The 22,441-nt window shown below is 37.4% G+C and overlaps 1 protein-coding gene and 1 long non-coding RNA gene across 5 annotated transcripts in view; both read left to right on the top strand.

Moving 5' to 3' along the window:
• Positions 1-13,010, top strand: part of LOC116425380 (uncharacterized) — a 31,051-nt gene extending 18,041 nt beyond the window's left edge. Inside the window, exon 3 of the long non-coding RNA XR_004234674.2 lies at positions 11,569-13,010. This is a non-coding gene — a long non-coding RNA (uncharacterized LOC116425380). The remainder of the gene's footprint in view (positions 1-11,568) is intronic.
• crp (transcription factor cropped) overlaps positions 1-22,441 on the top strand; it is a 223,743-nt gene that overhangs the window by 147,955 nt on the left and 53,347 nt on the right. The gene's annotated exons all lie outside the window — the stretch shown is intronic.

The raw sequence follows: 22,441 nt of genomic DNA, 5'->3' as shown, positions 1-22,441 counted from the left end.
ATTTCGCAGTAGACTTAAGAAGGTATCAAGGTGACGGGATACAGTAACGGGCCAAAATAGCTGCCTATATTTATATGAAAATTATAAAAAAGTAAATACGCAATTAACGCAAGATTTTTTCCTGCGTTTCAATGTAATATAAATTAAAGACTGCTTGGTATACTTGAAGTATTGTATAATTATTGCCGACATTTTTGCACAGAATGGTTTATTAGAACGAGCAACCAGTATACATAATTTCTAGAAAATGAATAAGTCAAAATTAAAAACCGAAATATATATATATTACATTTTATATTACATTTTCTAAGCCTCAACATTCTCGTTTTCAGATTTCTTGTAAATTTCTTGTCGATGCCCTAAGATTTAGTACTGAATTTCGTCATAAAATCCTTCACCCTATTGTGTATGTTTCCAAAAATAATAACAAAATTTTAAACAAACTTTTAACTAGTTTCATATTGGCAGAACTATATTTTGAAAACTTGCACCTTTTAAAACTAGCATTTAAGAACAAAACTTTCCAATTGTTTAAAACTTTATTACACTTTAACTTATTGAAGTATAGTATAAATAGTACAGTAAAAGTATTAAACTCAAACCTGTGCAGATGGAAACACAATATCAAATAAGACACCAAGATCAATCAAGGAAAAATCGATTTATTGGTGTGTTCCGCGTATAAATAAATCGACCTTGGCAAAGTCGATGGCATACCTGTTTTTGAGCCAGGAAAAACGTCGTGCAGTGCATTACACTGTTGATGTTACTCCGCAGGAGGGAGAGGTCCTGCTCGATGATGGCCGTTAATCAACGTCATCGTAGCAGCACGCTGGAATCTACGAATGCATCGAGGCCACGGTATCCGACGAATCTAATCACGAACTTGGCTCGATAAGAATACTGTAGGTTCCGGAGGTTAAACTCGCAGTTGACCGACCGCTCGAACAGATTCGTCAGGTACGAACGAAAGGTCACCCATTCGAGATCCAGTTGTACTGGATGCGCTATAATACTTTCTGTCTCTGTTGTCTATTTCACCGAAGAAACAGTTCCTGATGATTTCAGACGCAAACGAATATTTGGACTGTGGACATATTTATTTTTTTTTTGTAAACAAAATTTCATTAAGCCTGAATTTTCACATAAAACAACCGTTAAAGATTAATATGTACTTTATTATTTTTTTACGTATCTTTGAAACTATAGTAGATACAAAAATATTTTCCATAATAATTATTATTACAGTTTCCAAGATATATAGGAGAATAGGGACAATAGAGGAGTAAAAATATAAGAAGTTCAATAATTATACTGGAGAAACTGAAGAATTGTAAAACTGGGCAATTTGGTGGATAAGTTTGAAAAACTGAGAAATAATAATTGTGTATATTACAAAACTAAAGAATTGTACAATTGAAAATTTTGATTAACTGATGGACAGAACAATTGAGAAAAGAAACATCTCTATACATTAGAAAGTTGAAAAATCTAATATATAAAACAAGAGACAACTACTATCCTATACACACAAGTCAAAGAACAATATTAACCCAAAGAAATCTTCTACCCAAAACAACACAAAAGAAACAATACCATCGTCAATACTTCCACAAAAGCCAAGCCCCAGGAATCTTCAACCTTTCAACAAAATCAAATTCGCCCAACACCCCTAGCACAACCATCAAACGTCAAACACTTCTCAGTACCTAAATCATCTTCGCTGAATCCTCAGTATCCCGCAACAAGCTTCGCGTGCCCTACCGGGTGTTCCATTGGGGTCGTTCTAATTGCAGGTAAAATCAGGAAGCGGAAGGTTAGTGGTACGACGATGAATCATAGGATCGATCGCCGATAATGAGTTTCGTCATGGGTGTACGTGCCACCCACGTGGCACGGAACAACGGGCCGTCGCGCGCGGGACGCGGACACGAAACACGTGAAAGAGAGGCGTCAGTGTCTGGTGGTACCAGGCCGAGCCGCGCGTACTGCGTCTCATTCCTCTTTGGACGTTCAATCGGATGCGTCACAGGAAGCCGAACGCCTGGCCGGCCAGCGGCTGACCGGCTGATGCTCCTAACCTATCGTACGGTCAATTCGTTTTACTTTACTCATTTATCGCGTTAGCCAATTGGCGGGCATTGCGGCCCGTCTGCTGGGCGGCGAGGGGATCCACGGTGTGCATGGGCTTCTCTCCTGACTCGTCGTGGATCAACGCCACTTGAAACCTCGTCTTGGTTACCGGGGAAAATACCGGGGTCATCTTGGGCTGCCTCTAACTTCCTGGCCACCGCTACGTTGTCACGCTTTCGTTTTGACGATGACCGTCACTCGCTGCACACGATCGATCCTCTTTTTTTTTATACGTTGAATGTTGGACGATTTCACGAAACAAAATGCAAAGAATAGACTGTCATGATTTAATGCACTTGCGTTGTTAGTATTACAAGTTTATCTTGCTGAACGTAATCGTGTTATGTTGTATTATTTATAATATAGTTGTCAAATAATCACCGTTTAGCTGAGTGAATTGCATTAGTTTGATTTGGTTGAAGGTCATCAGTGACCTCCACGGCATTCGGTGGCTAATGCTAGGTCTACGAAATTCTTCAATTTGACGGATATTAAATGTTATAAACATTGTTTGAAAGATTATGTCGATTTTGGTTGATGAAACTATACCAATATCTATCCTGAGGACTTTGCTTCTGTAATTTCAAAGATCTACATGAATGTACACTTGTTTTCTTGTGAACAGTGAATACAATATATAATAGATGTCTGTAAATCTAGTGTCAACTAGACAGGTAGACAGCTGATCTACAGCTGATCTTTATTCAACGGCACGCGCGTCTGAAATACTTTCAAATTCGATTATCTTAGAAACGAAGCATCGTATGAGAAAATTTTCTTTTACCTTTTCGAATAAGTTTTTCACGTAGAATCTATAACTAAGAATATATACACGGTATGAAACGTGAAAGGGTTATAAATAGATTGTACAGTATATTGGCAGAAAATTAAAAAATAGAACCTGTAATCGTCACTCTGTCTATAAATGTATCGCAATCTTCGATTAGACTTCCGGTAATGCATACAAGGTGTTCCATATTCATTTCCATCAAGTTCCATAAACGTAAATGGAAGAACGAGGTTACATAAATGTAGTTCTGGAAACGGTTGAAAGTTATAACGAAACTTTTGAACATAAAGGCAGTACAACGGTATCTAGCTGCTCTAAAAACGAAGGACGTAACTTCGAGAGGAACGTTTCATAAGATCTTCAATATATTTCCTTTATTCTTCAATTCGTGTACCGTCTTTTTTATTTTACCATTCTCGAGTTTTACGTTCCTGCTCTAAATGATGGAAACAGAAAGAAGAGTAAGAAGAAATAAGTTAAATGAATTTAATGTAAAATGTTCAGATAATGGCTTGCGCGCAGAAGACATGTTTATAGTGCCGCGTCAGGCTGAAGAATTTCACGAGTAAATTAATTTATTTAATAATTTCTCAGAAATAGATCTATATCCTTTTATCGACGTCAGTGTTAACACTAGAACTACCGAACACAGAAGTTAACCTTTTGAAATTTCCCTATAGAAACTCCAAGAGTGCATCTACTGAAACTTCAATTGATGTACAATTCAGTTTGCGTATTGACAAATTAATTTCTTTCATAACTTACCAGAGACACACCTGCTTTGTTTTTAACAATCGCAAAAAGAAGAAATCAGAAATGGGTCATTTTGATCTGTTTGGTAGTTCTAGTGTCAATAATCGTCGCCAGTAACATCACACGTAAACAATATTTATTTTTTAACTGTTCTACATACAGTTTCCTATTTTTCTTTTCCCCACAACGAACTATAAATACACAAAATCCCGCACCTAATTAATAAAAGCTCGGCACGATCAATTAAGGGTGCAACGTAGAAACTTCAAAGAAATTTTAACAAATTCGGAATGCACAGCGATAAGGGACAAAAATCGTTTCGAGGGCGCCGTCCGCGAGTCGGCACATCACGTCAAAAGTCAACGACCTTTCGACTTACTCCAGTGACCAGCGACCAGCAGTGGCAGCGTGCAGCAGCAGCAGCAGCAGCAACAGCAACGAATGCATGCAAAGTACGAAGGAAAATCGAGCGTGCGGATAATAGCCGGGGACCATATGCACGGACTTTCCTCTGTTGTCGTTCGCTCGAGTAAGTAGTCGACTCTGCCTTTGGCTTTTCAGCCACTCGTAATGGCCGCTCAAGGTTTACGGTTCGTCGAGCAATCCGTTGGCGAATCGATCGACGGAACGCGCCGCGCACACGGTCCCCCCTGGTAGCGCGTGCTATCGCTTTTCTTGTCGATACCACCGGAAGATTATTGGGAGGAGTTCGTCGGAACGATAAATAGTGGCGAACAACCGGCCAGAAGATTTAACTGGGCCCGGGCTCGCGTATCGACTTCGCCTGTGCCGATCTTCGAGCGAGAATCATGGTGGATGCACTCGAGTTTGGGTTGGTTGCAGAAATTTATGTATTCTTGAGTTTATAATCTGTTTTATTTTTCGAGATGTTTATGGGGTGGTGTTAATCCTTTGAGCCCTGGGGATATTTCAATTATGATTTATATAGCTGGCTTTCGTTAGTTGATGATGGGGGAACTTTTGGAGCAATTGTTTGCTACGAATAAGAAATTTTTGATTTGGTTTATGTATTGTTTTGTTAATGTACGAAGGTAATTGTTAAAGTTAGTAGCTAATTTTATTGTAACTTAGTACGTGAGGCAATTACTGTTAATTGGTAACAGAGTTTGTAAGGAAAATTTTAGTTTTGTTAATGTTCGGTAATATACACGAATATTTTTCCCAAGAGAAATCGTATATTTTTATGTTTGTTTTCATATTTGGAACTAGCTTTTGTTTCCTTGTGTCAGTTTCAACTGCAATTTTCATTTTTTTCGTTAGAAGTTAACCCAAGATTGTGAATTTGCTATCTGTGAAACACTTAGGAGATGCAGAGGTACTTGTGTTACCTGATCCCGTGACACTGTGCACTCAAATGGCTACATACTTTTTTTTCAAGAATATGACAGTAATACTCGAAGCGACATGATTAGTTCGTAATCATATAGATTCCTATCGTTTACCAAGAATTGATCGATCGCTATTCTTACGTCATTGCTATCATGCACTCACCGAAATCTTGAAAAATCTTTTTCTTTCCTCCTTTCGTTTCTCTCTTTTTCAACATTACATTCTTCCACTCATAAAACTATATTCCACGCCGCATCTAACAAAACACTCAATCTCCGTACTAGCTACATCAAAATATCCCACATCTCTGTAAGAAATCCTACCTTCCAAACTCTATAAACACATACCAATAAGTTACAAAAATATTAATTACAATACTTCTCTCTCACAAAGAACTTACAAACAAAGGAAAATAAATTCTCTGGGTATCCAAATCAACGAGCCAACAACGTTACATCCATAATTACAATCCAATTAAAAAAAAAGCTCATATTAATAATATGGGTCAAAATTGACCCGGTCACAGAAGGAGGTTCAACTTGGAAGACGAGCGATAATAATGATCGTAATCAAGGGTAGCTTAAGGTCTCTACGGGCTGGCAAGCAGCGTGGCTGCGTGGTAGGTGACACGTAGGCGGACTTTTATCGAGCGGAGATTGGAATTTCGAGTCGTTGCACGGCGTCGGTACGTGAAAGTAGCCGCGTACCGAATAGACGCACGCGACCGCTCGTAGGCAGTCAATCCGGTCGTAGAGATACGCCCAGGCGGAAGGCCGCCAGGAATTCATAGACAATGACTTTTTCTCCCTCTTTCTCCTCTCTTCTCCGTTCCTCTCTCTCTCTCCCTTCTTTCCCCTTACCAGTACTTCATTTTCCCTTCTTCTTCTCCTTCTCCTCCCACGCTATACCGTCTGCCGTCATTCCCTCCGATGTCCGCGACACTCCGCTTCCGGGTTTAACCAGACGCCGACCATTTCCTGTCTGCGACCAAAATGGCGGGAAAATTCCAGACGGCTGTTAGGGTGCCCGTGATGTACGGGGTGTCCGTGATGTACGCCGATGGCGGACGGTTTGTTTCTTTATCAAGAAGTATGCGTGAAATGTGGAATGGAAACGTTCGGTGGTAGGTGTTTGGATACTCGCGTTTCAAATGATTTAGTTTGAATGCGATAACTTGTTAGATTTGTGCATCGAGAATTTTAGGTTATGAAAGCTTCCGCGTGTCCTCAGTTTTTGTAATAGGTTCTGTGTCGTTTATTCGAGCATGGGAACTCTGTACTTTTAATTAAGTGAAACTTTTTTTAAAGAATTATTGTATTTTCAGTTGCTTTGGGTGGCTGGTCTACAATATTAAATGGAGATTGATATAAAATCAAAGTTCCTTAAATTTAAAACAAAAGAATGAAATAGAAACGTTTCGAAAGTATCTCTATTTTATTTTCCACGTGTCGATACTCATTTGAAATGTACAAAATCCGAAGTCATTTAATCTCAGAGCATTCCATTTCGTCAAGTTCGACTAGAAACGCATATTCATTCAACATTGTCGTACCTTTCATCAAAACAAAATTCTAATCTCACCAATATGAAAAAACCCAAGAAATATTGCTACATTTCATTCTCGGTACATCAAACCCCAAAACCGCCCCAATTCTCCCAAATTTTGCCGCGTCGCAAATTTCTATCTTCCACGTTATTACCGGCCATCATTGTTATTCAAATACAGCCTCGTCCAGCGTCGTAACAGGAGAAGAAAAAATGAAAAAGCAAGGTAAAAAAAAGAAAGAAAAGGGAAACAAACTGGGCGAGGCGCATGTGGCGAGCACGTTTTCATCCGTGCAAACAGAATGAGGAAGACCCGGCGGCGGAGAAGATCCGGGAAGACGAGAAGCCAGTGGGGTCCACAGAGCTGGCCGCACGGCTTGCTCTCTGCGCGGAAGCAGCAGCTGACGCGTCGCGTGACGTCACGGTTTGCGTGGGTCGGCGTCCCGACGGCGGACGCCGCTCGATATTCCACTCGCCCGGGCGACGCTCCTTTCTACTACGTTTCCTCCCCCCTATCTCTTCCCCCCTCTCGCCTATCCTTCCTTTCCTTCCCACCCTCCAACCGCCCCATCACCGGTTCCTCGTCCTCATCCTCGTACTCTTACGCTACTCCCATTTTTTTCCTTCATTTTTCCCACCCCTCCATTTCCCTAGCTCGTCTTTTTCCCTCCTTTCCATGTGTGTCGCCTTTTATACACACGGTTCCTTCGTTATATCATTTCGTGTCTTTCGTTTTTCCGTTCTTTTTCTCCTCTTCCTTCCACCATGTTTATTATTTCGTTTATTTTATCGAGCCGATACTAATCCATACCCGTTTCTCCTTCTGTGTTGTAGAAAATGGACTTCCTTTTTTTTTTTTACATTTTACCGCCTTGCGAGTAATTTCTTTTTTTCCGTTTTCGCGTTGCGGCGTTTGATACTGATTCTGAATTCATCGTGTTTGTTTTGTTGGTTCGGTGAATGGTGGTTTTGTATTTTTTCTACGTTTCGAGTTGCTTTTGTTGTTTAAGGTTCTTTTTTTTTTAATTTTGTGCTTCGCATGTTGTTGTTCCCCTTTAGTTCATTGAATACTGCGGCACGCTTATCATACCTTCTCCGCGTCCGTTCCCGTTTTCGTTTTAATTTTCTATTAGTCCGCCCTCGTTGTCTTTGTTACATTTACGCTGGCCAATTACACTCGCGTTTTACTTTTTCTGCTTCCCTGCCCCTTTCCCGCGCGCTCTCCGGAAGTGTTTCCCCGTTATTTTTCTTTTCCCTCGTTCACAATTGCATTTAATCCTGTCTACTTTAACGATTTCATTATGTCGCTTAATTTATCCCCGGATTTTCTGTAATCTGCATCTCCCTTTCCTTTTCTTATCGTGCAGGTAATTGAAGGTACGATATTTCTTTCTTCTTTCAATATAGTTTCATTCGTTTCATTAATCCACTTAATAATCCCCTTCTTTGCATCTCTACTTTTTCTTCTCCTACGAAGAGAAACTTGTTCTAATTACTTTTATTGTTTTTATCGGCATACTTTTGTTATTTCTCTTCTCTCCTTATACTTGTACCTTCAATTATACTGGACTGACACATAGAAATAACTCCACCGTAAATTAACATTAAATAAGGAACACATTATCGACCAAACATAATGCATTATTCATTGAATAACAAATTCTAATTAATTAAATAAAATATTATATTTATATTTACCGAATATTACCGAATTTACCGAATATTATATTTTTCAATTATACTTCCTCAGTTTCTGTTTTCCTACGTTCAAGCCTCCGTATATTGAATCTGTTTATTCAAACTGCCCAATGCTCATCATTGGATCAATAAACCTGAAACATAAATTCCGCTACTTCAAGTTAAACTTCATTAACATGTTCCATGCCACAGTTTTATAATTAAATAAACTTGTTTTTGACGTACCCCTTACAATTTTTCAATAGTACAAAATCATAATTAGCAAATGTTTGTAAAATTCTTCGTTTTTCCATTGAACTTCTCATTAGAATTCCAAATAACCTGAACGGAAAGTTCAACGTGGATTGTATACGCCCCACGCGGCACATAACGTGTTGAACTGTACATTACCTATTTTATTTCAAAACTTCCTATTATCTTTCAGTTCACCTGTTCACAATGTTTTTAAGTTACAATTACCACGTCGCATTAAAATATAAAATTACAAAGCTGTTCCGGGTAAGATTAAGATAATTATTTTTCAATAATTGCCTGCTACATAAGATCCCCCCACCGGTGGTGCCACACTCACCCCTACTTCCTTCCACATCCTCTCTGCAGTAGCAGAGCAGGGCGTGACGTCACGCCCGTTACCCTCGCCCATTTCGTGTCGGTTGCACCGACGCTGAAACTCACCCTGGCAAGCACCAAAACCAAATAACCCCCTGCTTCTGCATCCCCCCTCCCTTCTCTAGTTACCACTCTCCACCGCTACCTCCATCCCTCCACCCACTGTGCATTACAAGGCTCACATCTCAACTAGCCCCCAGCAAGTTCGTTGCCTCCGTTTCGGTTAACCCCCTTGTCTGATCTCTACGACGAGACGGTCGGTTTTCCTGCGTGTGCCTCCCTTGCCGTTGTTCCGTGTGAAAATTATGTTAGGGATCCACAACCCCCTTTACCATGCATCCTATAGGTTACGAATTCGTTGTCGATTTTGCCTGGTTCCAAGAGCTGACAATAGAATATATTTTTCCATGAAACTGTTAACCTCTTGGTTTGTGGTAACTTGTCAGGCTCACGGTGAAGATTTTAAATAAAATTTAAGTAACATACGTATTACTGAATTTTTTTGAATTCAAATTAAGCATTGTTTTTCGTTTGCTAATTGTTATACTTTAGAGCAAGTGTAGTTGTAGAACATACCTAGAAATTTTCTCTTCTTTCAGGAAATTATGAAAGTAGTTGTGGCAATCATGGTTGAGATATAAATCGAGCAAAGGGTCAAAGAAGTTTTTGTATAGAGTGATTGTTTTTAATTTAGAGTAATTTAGTATAATTATTTCTGTTGCTGTGAATTCTTTAGTTGATATTTCAATTCCTACGTTTCAAACCTGTGTATTATAAAATAAATCAGAGAGGGAGACAAATTAAATTTTATCGCTGTAACTGCGAATGTGAACGTTGAAACGAAGAGAAACGATAATATTCACACAAAATAATCGTTATCCGTTCAAAGTTGAGAAATACCGATTCTGCTAGAATAAGAAATAAATTACTTTTCTTATGAACTAGTAGTGGTGCCATAAGATGCTGTCACTTTGAGCCGAGAAAATGAAATAAAATTGAAAAATGGTAAATAGGATTGTACGACTCGAAAATTACATGACGTGATACATAGATGATTACATTTTTGTCCTCTCATATTCTCGGAAAATATTTTCCAGCAAAAATCGATTCTTTACAAATATCTGATTGGTCGCAGGTGAGTCAGAGATAATTTTATAAAGCTTCCCTTTGTATTTTTTTGAACGATCGAGTCGTTCGTAAAAAGAGTATTTACTGAAAAAATTTGCGTGATTTAAAATTATCAGCGAACTTTGGACACCTCCGCGGTATTCGCAGATTTTATAAATTATCTCGAAAACTTAACTGCTGCCATCTGCTAGAGAGTTATATTATTTCATTGTCGTGATATTTCTACTTTTGGTAGGCAAATCAATAGTCCCCTGCATAAATTCTTTTAATAATACGTAATTGAAAAATTTCGTGTTATTATTAGAAGAAATATATAGAAAAGAAGACATAAATTTTCTTAACAGATGCGTAATAATTATATTAGCCGTGGAAAAGTAAATGAAAAAGAACCAAGTTTATAATTAAAAGAACATTAGATTGAAATTGTCATCAATTTAACAGATTTCAGATTCTACGAATTTTATTTTAGCGATTTAAGTTAAGCCTGATTGACGTAATAATACGAATACACGCTCTCATTCGTTTCTCTCTCAACTTTCTAATTGCGGACATTTGCGTAGAATGTCTTAAATAAAACAATAAAGTTTACAATTCAATTCAGTACATTCTTATTACTGATCAGATACTTGTGTCGTGCTATTAAAGACTACAAATGAACGATTAATCTCAAAGTATTTCCGTTTCTAATTTCTCCATTACTGTTTGAATGTAAATCCATTCGGTAACACGGGTAATTAATACGATAGTTACATATTGCATTACTTGATAGAAGGTCAAAGAGATTAATTAGGTTAGATTGATAGATAATTATTTTCTATGTCGTTTATCGTATAACAGAAGTTTAGGGAGTCGTAAAATCACACGTCTATCAGTTATAGTGATTTTATGAGAATTAAAGTTAATTTGTACTGAAAACTGCTTTCAATTCGTTTGCTTTAAAAATATTGTACAATCAGCGCAACTATGTAGGTCAGTTAGCAGGCTATTAAGCCGAATGTAATTTCAGTTACAAATTAATTATAAAATTCTGTTCACAACGGAACGTAAAATAGACTTTAGGAACCTTTTATGAAAGGAACTGTTTTAAAAATTCATATTTTTATCTCTAATCGGACTACAATTTCAACATATTTTTCTTTGTACGCAGTTAGAACTGTGCATTGTTAAATTTCATAATTTAACTATTATAAAACTTATATTCTTACCATTTCTTCAACTTTTACCTTTATTAAATGTAGCCCAGGAGCCGAAGTATCATTTTTTAAACATATTTCATTTGACGCAAATAATTAATATATACACACTTGCGACTTTAAAACGTTATATTTTATAATTCAAACAGACATTAAATAAAAATAAAAATTACAATTCAACTATAATTTCAACTGTAATGAACTGTAATTTAATTTCCTTCGTTAAAAACGAAAAGTTCTAAATGTTTCATGCTTTTGAGGTCGTTCCACTAGAATATCCTCTTTATTCCACCTGCAGTAAATTGTCGTGAACCCTTCAATATTCAATGGCGGACCGTATCTAACTCTGTGCTTCTCTTTCTGTTACAGGTATGTAGAGAGTAGCTGGCACACGGGAGGGCAAGTAACTCTCCGAGTGGAAGCTTGGAGAACACGCCTAAAATCAGTAACAGATTTCTGCCATTTCCAGCCTAGAGACACTAAAACGAAACGACCCAAGTTCCTGCGTAAAGTTCTGCCTTTGTCAGGGCATGGGTTTGGTCTTGTGCCTTTTCAGAACTGGCCTATTTACGGGCCGACACAGTTTCGAGAATCGATGAATCGAAGGCGCGCAGCCTTATCGAGCCGGTGAGAGACGTACGCGCGCATAAACGTATCTCCCTCCGCGTGTGGAAACAGGAGGCCGAGACAGGTGACGAGAGAACAGTTTATCAGGGATGATTGCGATTATCATTCAAAGCAAATCGTCTTTTCCCACTGCTTTCGAGGATTTCTACAATTCTCTAGTCGCTCACATTTTTCTTTTGTTTCTTCATTTTGATCGTTGAGTGACGAACAGTTTTCATTCGTAGTGTTTCATTTGTTACGAGAAATTTAGATGGTTTCTTTTCGGATTTCTAAAAAATATCTATTAATTGGATAATTGTTCTTTTTTAAATTGTGATTTAGTTTTTGGTTTTTGATCAATGCAAAGTTTCAGTTTGTTAACGTTTCATTTTTTAGAGGGAATTTGGGCGAGCTTTTTTTTTAAGGATTTTGAAGTGGAAATGTAAGTGATATTTCTTTGGGTAAATTATTGATTAATTGTTGGTTAATTTGAAAATAAGTTTGTGATTGGTTTCTAATAGTTGTAACTAAATGTAGTAGAGTTCTATTTGAAATGGAAATGAACATAACGGATATTAACTATTATACTTACTATAGTTACTGAGAAAATTAAGAAGTATACTATTATGAAAATATGAGCATTAGAAGTATTGTCATATTTAACAAGCTTGTGAAATAATATTAAGAGAATAACGAAATTAATTGAAATTTAATAATCAAGTTTGTGTAGTACTTACTAATAAATTTAAAGTTCACATGAAAAGGAAATTAATATGTAATAATAAAATTTAATAGGAAATTTAAGATGAAAGTATGCGACGATACCACATTAGCTTCGTTCGTTTATTTTTAGACAACTGCAATATTCATAAATTTAAGTGATAAAGTCGTAGCATACGCAGATTGCACGTAACTGGCAGTATATATAAAATTACGTAGAACTGCGTTAACGTCTGCAATAAGTTGATTATAATTTAATGTAATTAATTACATTGGACAGAAGAATATTAAGAGGTACTCTATAATTTGCTTCTATAACCTTTAGACTGGTTAAAGTAATTGATATAGAACAATTTAATTTATGCATATGATGATTAAGAAGAATTCAAGGGATTTCGAAATACAGTAATTGGCAACTACGAGATTTGAATTTAAAAAATTTCAAATAATTTTGCATTTAATTATGCATTTAATTTGATATTTTCACGCTGTTTATTTTATTCTATTCTATATTTTATATTCTATAAAAATGTTTTCTTTTCTCTATATTTGCCGTAAAAAAGTACAATTACTAATTTATATTTATTTAATATTATTGCTTTAGATCTTTTTCGTTTGCATTGCTTCTCCTCTTCTTAATGAGGATTTTATCATAGAAGAGTAATAATTACCTAACGAGAATACAAAGTGTTATGGCCCTTGCAGTACTGTAAAATAATTTCATCCCGGGAAATCGGATAATCCGTAAAATCGCCCAAGGTCTCCAAATTAAAAAATAATAAAACGATAGACATCAATATTAAGAAAATATAAGATAAATCAAAGTTACAATAAATACCGCAAAAAACAGATGTTTGGAGAAAATGAAACAATTTAATACTATAACAAAATTTACGAAAAAGTAGATGTTTAAAAAAGGTAAAATAAAATAAAGGTTTAACACTAGGTTTACGGGTATTTATTGTACAGTTTATTCTATTGTTCCTGGGGAAGTTGATATTCGTTCATTTAGATTTTGGAAATTGTAGATGTAGAAATAGACAATCAGGATTCATATTCGTGTAATTAGATCCACGAAAACCGATTAAAACATTTACCAAATAATGTTTATAAAATTCAATCTGCGTCAAATTGACGCGTTCCGTAAACCTAGTGTTAAACACAATTTAAATGAAAACTTGCAGGCAAAATATCATTCTTTTCTCTTCTAACGAATAACAACCGATAAAATAATTCTAACGAGTGCAGTTATGAGATTTACCACAAGATTTTTTAGTAAATTCACCGAAAAATCTCCACAAATATGAATCTACACCAAAGGCTTAATACCCTCTCGCAACTTCTCGAGAACCACCAAAATTTTCCCCACACCCGATAATTCCATCAATCAACAAACGAAACCAGCACATCAGAAATCACCAAATTTCCCAATTCTACCATGTATTTCAATAAAATTCAACATTCGGTTCATCTACACATAGATCTTCCCACATAAAGCATCAGAAACCCTAACGCCAGACAGTGCGGTCATATGGCCGTTTTTTGGACAAAACTCAATAACTTAGATAGTATGAATGATACAAACAAATGCTTCAGACAAAAGTTGTAAGGTATAGAACTAAGCATATGGTGGTTATATTATGAATTTTTTAAAATGACTATGGACATTTTACGTTTCGATGCCAACGTTATATAAATAGAGAAACGGAATTTATTTCCACAAAATTTTTATTTTTGAAATAAAACTCACATTGTAAAGCAGTGATTATTTAGCAACGCATTGATAACCTTCAATTTTCGTTATACGAATAGTCAAATTTTGAGATTTTGTGCGCAGGCGGCCGCACTGTGCGCCAGTTGAAAACAGGCTCACGAAGCCCACCGAAAAACCCGCCGACCAGTCATGTCCCGCGAAATATCAAAGTTGACAATGTTCGGGGAGTGGCGCGACGGTGTCGCGTTAAGGAGCAACAGCAGCAGCAGCAACGGCGTTAATAGCGAGCGAGCGAGCTAGCGCGCGGTGTTCCGCGGCGATTCGGCGCAGCTCTCCGGCTCAGTTCGATTCGGTTCATTTCAGTCAGCTGGCTGACAGGGCGTTGCCCCTCGCGCGATGCACCATTCATTACGAAGTGCTGCAACCAGGGAGCAGCCGACCTAGCGCGACCAGACCCGGCTGCACACTCCCCCTGCCTGCCTCCCCCTCGATTCCTCCCGTCCCGTTCGTTGTACACCAATCCCCCACCAGTGGGTCTACTCACGATTCTGCTTCGACTGCAACTGTGGCTTGCAACCGACCACCTACTATTACTCCTACTACCACTCGTACTACCATCCGTACTACTACTGGCCGTACGGGCGCTGCTCACCACTACAAACTGGCTGTCACCACCACCACCACCACCACCACCACCAGCACCACCGGCGGCGCGGTGTTCACGACGCTCGCGAGATACTTTTATCATCGCGCGCGCCACCCCCGCTAGGCTGCGCCGTCGTTACAATCGAGGCCGTACCTAATATTCGCCCGAGGATCCTGTCTCTCTCTCTTTCTCTCTCTATTTCTCTCGTTCCCTCAGCGATTTTAATGGTTCCGTTACAATTACAATCGTAACGTTCAACGAGAAAGAAAAACCAGAGCGAGTGTCCCATTTCTTCTCTCTCCATGCCCACTACCCCGTCCGTCCTTTCTTCCTTCCGTACTCTTCGCGCAACCCGCACTGATCCAACCCCCTCTCTCTCTACTAGCGACCCGCCCGATCCACCATTTTCTCCCTCATTATCGACGAAGAGCATGTTCCCCTCTCTGTCTCTTGCCGTCTCTTTCTCCCTTGCTCTTCGTGCACGTTGGGATGAATGACTTCGCGATCCTTTTTTTCTGTGACTCTTTTTTTGCTCTTCTGTCGTTCGTTCGTTCGTTCGTTCTTTTTCTAGCCTTTTTTCGGATTCATCCGCTCGCACTGACGGATCTTTCGAATCGGGGTTGCGTGGGCGGGGATTGAGGGGGATGGCAGATACGCGGCTGGGTTGAGTGTATTGCGGGCGCCTTTTCAATGAGTGACTGCCGCGGTTCATACGCGACGCTGTGCAGTTACGATATCTCTCTTCGCGGGCTTGCCGCTCACTGCTGTTCGCCTAATGAGAACGTCTCGCGTACGACAATTGTATCGATTAAAGGATGGATTGGCGGGAAAAGGGCGAGTGTCGGAGATTCGTGAATGATGCAAGGTCGTGGCACGTTTTGGAGAAATTTTGGGTTAAAAGGGTGCCTTGGAAGGGATGGCTTTTTTTGATATTTGGATGTTGGAAGGGAATGAAGGGATAATTGTTATTTAACCCATTTCTGTCGTATTTAAACGGGATGAAGGAATTAGCTATGATATTGAAATTGCTAATGTTAACCCTTTGCACTCGGAAACTTTTCACTAGAAATATTTTAACATTCTCTGACGTGATAAAATCGATATTTCGTGAAACAAAGTCGACGAGAAATCACGCGTACATCAAGGAACAAAGCTATTTTATTTGAATATTTCTCAACATGATGCATTATAGGAAATATAATATTAAATATCAAATTTTATAGTTTTACTGTATGAAATCAAGCGTTGATTGTGAGTCACCTCTCGAGTGCAAAGGGTTAAATATCTACATTTTGTTATAAGATGCATACAAGTCACACTTGTGAATTAAAGAGTAAATTGTATTTATACACTTGAATTTGTGTAACATAAAAGGGTATTGTTGAACTTGTGGATTGAAGAAGCGTGATAGATTTGTCATAACCATAAGAGGTGAGTATTGGTTGTCGTATATGCGAATGGGTTAAGGGATTCTAAATGAATTGTTGGGAATGATAGATTTCATTGAGTCATTTATTTATTAGTATAATTCATTGTACATAATAAGAAGTAGAAAAATTTGATAGAATTAGGCGTATTAGGAAACTTCTAGTGTTTTAAACATAATTTTTTGCAAAGATTTTTTATTGATACAAGGAAGTTATATTTTCAAACTTTGTAAGCATTACTGAATACTCGCATTTGGTGTTTGATGTTTGAATGAGATCAGACTTGAACTTGATTAAAATTAATCAAGGAAATGTGAAAATAGAAATGTTAAAACGGAATCTACAGTAAAAATGGTTCTCTGAAAGAAGATGTAGGTTGTCAAATAAATTAATTGATAGCTATGCAGATAGTATTGAACATACGATTTTATAGGAAATGTGGCGACAGATAAATCAATTGAACGATATTTCTAGGTGGCAAAATGAGCATAGCTCTACGGAATCGTTTAATATTAAATCTTTTTTCTCTCATTGTTCTAGAATAGTATGGATACTGTTCTCATTTCTCTACCAAATAATCTACTCTACCAAATATAGATGACTATATTAGCAAGAACTGTGAGTTGAAATTATTTCAAATCCATGCTACGCCTTACGTTTTCGCCACAATGTATAAACGATTACCGACACAGATTCCCATTACGGTTTCTTAGAAAATTAATAAAATTACATGTTATAACCGAAAGAACGATGACTGCTTAGCGAATTACACTTGTGATCGAATAGCCTGCGCCGTAACAATAATTATGTAATTATCTTTGATTGTTCCATCGTGCGAAAAGCGACAGTGAATAGAATAGTGTGCGACAGTGTGCAATACACCGAAGAGAAAGAACGAGGAAAACATATGACACGAAGCATCGTTCATTTTTTTTTATCTCGCACACAATAGAGTAATTTAATATAATTATGGTCATCTTGGTAGCCAAGGTACGAGCACTTACGTGAACCACTGTATATTCATGGCCGTTGTTAGACTCGGTCTTGTCCCAACTTTCTCCGCTTCATTAAAAAAAGAGAAACGAAGGTATTTCTATTGATTTTGACATATTTCTGCGATCTTAGAGGATCTTAGAGATCTTACAGAATAACAGTCCAATTAGTGAAACTGTTAATCGATATGTGTGGTACATCGGTTTTTCATAGTGTAGCAATAAAAGGTGTTTTAACCAGACTCTTCTAGAAATCATTATTACACGTATGTTTCTGCAAACTAATTAATACTACCAGAAATGAAATGATCATCTGATTAAATTATAAAATGTTTCATGTAGTCGAAAAATATGGAAGAAGTGATATCGATTGTTGACTATGATCAACAAATATGTGAAATCTAAAATTATTTGTAGAATTTTTGTGGGTAACTGTACACTTTACTTTTTTCTTTATATTTTCTCGTGTTGTAGCAATTTTCTTCAAGATTTCTTATACATATCACGTGTATGTCTTTTCTAGTTTTCTTTATACTAATAGCAAGGAACTAGTACGGGCCACGCTTATCAACTCGTCAATTGTCAACTATAAATCCTTGTTTTTCCGGTGTCGGTCAGAGTTGTCGGAGGCAATTACCTCTATCGATTCACATGGAGAAATTAAGGTTCCGATAATTGGTGAAATCGTTGTCATAAATTAGAAACCAGCCGTCCCCGTTCTAATATCGTAAACGAGTCACTCTGAACACTTAGATCTCCACGTGCGGCTGTTTTGATCTTCTCAGACATCGGCTATACAGAGTGAAACACGTAAAATAGATCACCTAAACAACGTTCGTTTATCCTTTCAACAATAATTTCCATACATGTTATAAACCGTCATTTTTTGACATACATTATTTTTCATTAATTTTCTTATCTTATCTCTTGAGGCTTGTTATATTCACTACTATATACAAATTATTTATATTATGTTTTTTTTTAACCAATGTTAACAACGGTACCAATACATCATTTTTGAGTGGGCAAACGAATATAAGTGAAAGGTCAAGACAGAATAACTACCCTAATATACCCTATATTGCTATCATTTGATTTTGATTTTATGACTGCAAACCAGTTCCCTTTTATTCATGTTTTAAAATTTTTTAAATTTTCATTTTCGAAATTCGAAGTATAATATTATATTGCATATTAATTATTATAAGTATTTTGCTTCAAATGCTAATAGAATTTTTATTTAGAAACTAATAAATGACTTACCATTACCTGCCTACCAAAGAAACACACAAATTACATAACAGATTTTGTACTAAACAACATAGAGCAAAGAGTCCTCAATTGCTGAAGAATTAATTCTTGGTTAACGCATTCATTGTCTTTTTAGTTAAATACTAATCTGTCTTATATGAATAAAATAAATCAGTATAATAAGAAAAACATCGAACTAATCGGTTGATGAACGTTTTAAACACTTAGAATCTTATCTTGAACTTAGAACACTTAATCCGCAATTTACTGGACACCCGGTGTGCATAAGATAATCTCAATGTGTCCTCACGTTTCGTCGATCGTTGTAACCCGCTCGAAACCATCGCTATCGGTGTTCGCAGCTAATTTTAGGGTTGCGGTTGAACTCATCTTAATGGGCAATGACACGTTTGCGGCGAAAAACGACGAAGGGAACGTTTAACCGTCGAGCAATACCGACTACCGATGATGCCAGGGCTTTCAAGAGGAAATAATGACAGCAATATGGGGTCGAGAGCAAAAGCGAAGTTAGTTACTCACAGAATGCAGACCGTGTAAACTAGAGTCGCAGTTAACCTTTTGAGGACGTGTGTCTTCTAATGGTCACGTCAGGTTTAAATATTTTGAATTGAAAGTAGCAAGTAAAGAATTTACTTATAGTATAGAAAAGAAATGAAGAATAGAAGTATAGAAAATATTATATGGTGGGTATAGTACAAAGTATTTTTTTCTTTGGTAATGTCAGAGTTAACTTTTTGTGGTTCTATGTTTAAGTAAACTTGATGTTCGGTTTTATTGGAATTGCTGTATATTTCAACAGTTTTTTCTATGATTATTCGCAATGTGATAATTGTATCATATGTAAGTACAATTTTATTGCTTCTGGAATGTTCTCCCATAAATTATTAAAGTGCGATATTATATCACAGTTGAGTTAAGGAACATTGATGCCGCTTAACTACTTGCCTGGCGATTTTTTCCGTGGGGACAGTCGTTAAAGTTACTTCACTATCAATTACTGGTAGAAAAATAAAAGAATTTTATGCTCATTATCAGTGTACATTCTCTTTGAAGGTTGGATATTGATGAGAGCAAAGTGTAGCCTTTCATTTTGATTAATGCGTAATAAATCGTGGTGATGTTTATTAACTTGAGTTGGAAACCATCACCGCGAATCCGGCTCGTCATTATAAAGTAAAAGGTTAATTACTGTGTGATCAATGTAGTATGAGAAATTAGAATATCGCATCTGTTTGATTAAATTGTAATTATATTTATTTAAATAATGATTTAATTATATTTACCACGTGCTTGCGATGGAAACAGTATCGCGAAGAATTCGTGAGTTGTGTAAGATCGTGGTTGATGTGGGAAGTTTAATTAAATTTTAATTTGAATAATTTATAAATGAAGAAATAATTATTTATTACTTGAGCGAATCTAAATGTATTTATAAATATGATTTTAATTACAAATACAGTCAAAACATTATTTGAATTTGTAAGTGCAATTCAATAAACTGAATATTCATCAACATATGTCAAAATTTCTAGTTCGCTGTACATTGTTGAATACTCTCATTTGCAGCCCAATATTCTAATGTGTTACAATTAAAAAAGTAAAATATTTGTGCAGAGACAACTGATTTGACAGTCTGTGTCTACGTGTAACAAGCGTAATCAAACTAAAACTTTCCGAATTTATATTCTTATAATACAGTCACACGCTTCCTGTATGCGTGAGTGCGTAGAATCACGGATTCTATTATCGGCCAGCGAAAAGGTATTTTTAACGTCGATTTTCTGAGAGCCGCCATTGTTACGCCGCCGCGTCGGTGCGCACAGCGCTACTGACCTCGCCAACCGCCGTCTGCGGTTCACCGCGAAACTCATATCTGAAACGTCACCTCTTTTACTTACATACAACTTCTGTGTTCTTCCTTCCTCTCCGCACCCTCTCGCTCACCCTTCAGTCGTCCAGTTTGTATAAACATTTTTATATTTGGTTATTCCGTCTCATATTTCATCGGCGACGCGTACTCATGCTGAACGGCCAAACTTGCGTTTACTCGGCGATGTTCACGAATATGTGGATCATTTATTGTAAAAAGTTTTATGTATCACTTATTCCTTTGTAACAAAGATAGAAAGGGGGATAGATAGAAAGATATTACCTAGTTATTTACGCTATTGAACAGTTTCGATGCCAGTTATCTTACAAGTTATAATTATTTCCCAGTAATTATGAAGTTCTTATCGATGATCACGGTAGCAGTCAACGTGTTAACATTTCATCTACATTTCTTTAACCAGTTAACCACTTAGCTATTTTGACGAATATACTCATCACGAAGAAGTGGCCAGGTTTTGTGTTATGACAAGAATACTTGTTAACTTACTTTTTGCGATACATTTTAGATACACAGTTTACAAGAAGGTCACAACAGTTAATGAACTAATAGTTTCAATAATCGATAGATTGAAAACTTAACTATTTTTATAATTTATTGTATTCAAGAAAACTATGTATCAAAGACAATCTTCAGCAATTCTTACAAACTTCCACAGATTTTCTTCCACAAACGCAGTCTTCGAGTGAATCTAGGTAGTCCTCGAATAAACAAATTTGCACGATGATTTTAAGGTTATTAGGGTTGTTTATTTTTCAAATTTTCCCGTGGACAGAACGATCTCTTCGTTGATTCCGTGCGTAAACGTCGAATGGTTCCGTAAACGCGAAGGGTGCGGGAAAGAGAAAAATGGAGGATGAGAAAAGCGGCTGGGGGACGATGAGAGGCGGTATCGACGTGGCGGAAGCTTCGGAACGTGGCGATGGAATGACAAGTGGCGGTTGAATCTTTAATCTCTCGCGACGCGGGATATTAAAGTTTCTCGAGAGTTTGGCAACTACTTGAAATACCATAGTGAAATGGAGTTTAAGTTTCGACTGTAAACCAGACACGGGCCGGGCCACTCAAGAATGGCAATATCGGTGGATATCGATTGGCATCTTTAATGCATAAATAAGGAGAGCCGGTGTAAAATGTTCTCCGCCCTTGTTCCCATCGACAATCGCCTTGAATCCGATCGAATTCTTCTTTTGCCCTCTTTTCGTCCGCATAATAGAACTTATTTGTCGAACTTGTCGCGTGGCTGCTTCTCCGAAAGATTGCTACCATTCATGTACAACGCGATTGAAAAATTGTTTTAAAAATCTCAGCTGCAACATGAATTCCAATTTTGTGAAATTATATGATACAAATCCAAAATATTGTAGAACCAATATTTATTATCAAACTTAACGATCAAATTTTAAATTTACATTCAAATCACAGCTCTTACCGCGATTTATTATCAAATCTGAGGATTTACCGGAAAAACGTAATATTTCATGATTTTCGGGCTCTTAAAGTAACGGATACATGTATCGATATCGATCGCGAACTTTTACGCGCGAAAAGCTGCGCGCATCGGGGCCTCCCGTACAAACCAATGAATAATTCACGTCTCGGCTACGTCCTTTAACTATAAGACTTGAAAATGACGTTTAACGGTCGCCAGCGCGGCTCGGTAGTGCCAAATCAAAGAGCTCTCTCAGTGTGTGCGTGCACGTGTGCGCCCGTGTTTGCGTATAAGTACACGTGCGTCGCATTAACCATGCGATCGAACTCGCTCTGCATGTTTTATCATTCGTGAATGTATCCGCCGTGAATGTGGGCGTTTCATTGAATCCCCCTACAAGAATAATGAACTCTAAGCTCCACCGTAACGAACATCCTTTTCTATGATAACAAAGGGGTGGATGTGTATTATCATCGCGCGCGCGACCGGCCGGGATGACACTTTGCACAAACGAGACTACGAATGAGACGTTTAACGATCGAACT

The sequence above is a fragment of the Nomia melanderi genome, chromosome 4 (assembly GCF_051020985.1).
Source record: "Nomia melanderi isolate GNS246 chromosome 4, iyNomMela1, whole genome shotgun sequence".
Lineage (NCBI taxonomy): Eukaryota > Metazoa > Arthropoda > Insecta > Hymenoptera > Halictidae > Nomia > Nomia melanderi.
This window is presented reverse-complemented; position numbering and strand designations above follow the sequence as displayed.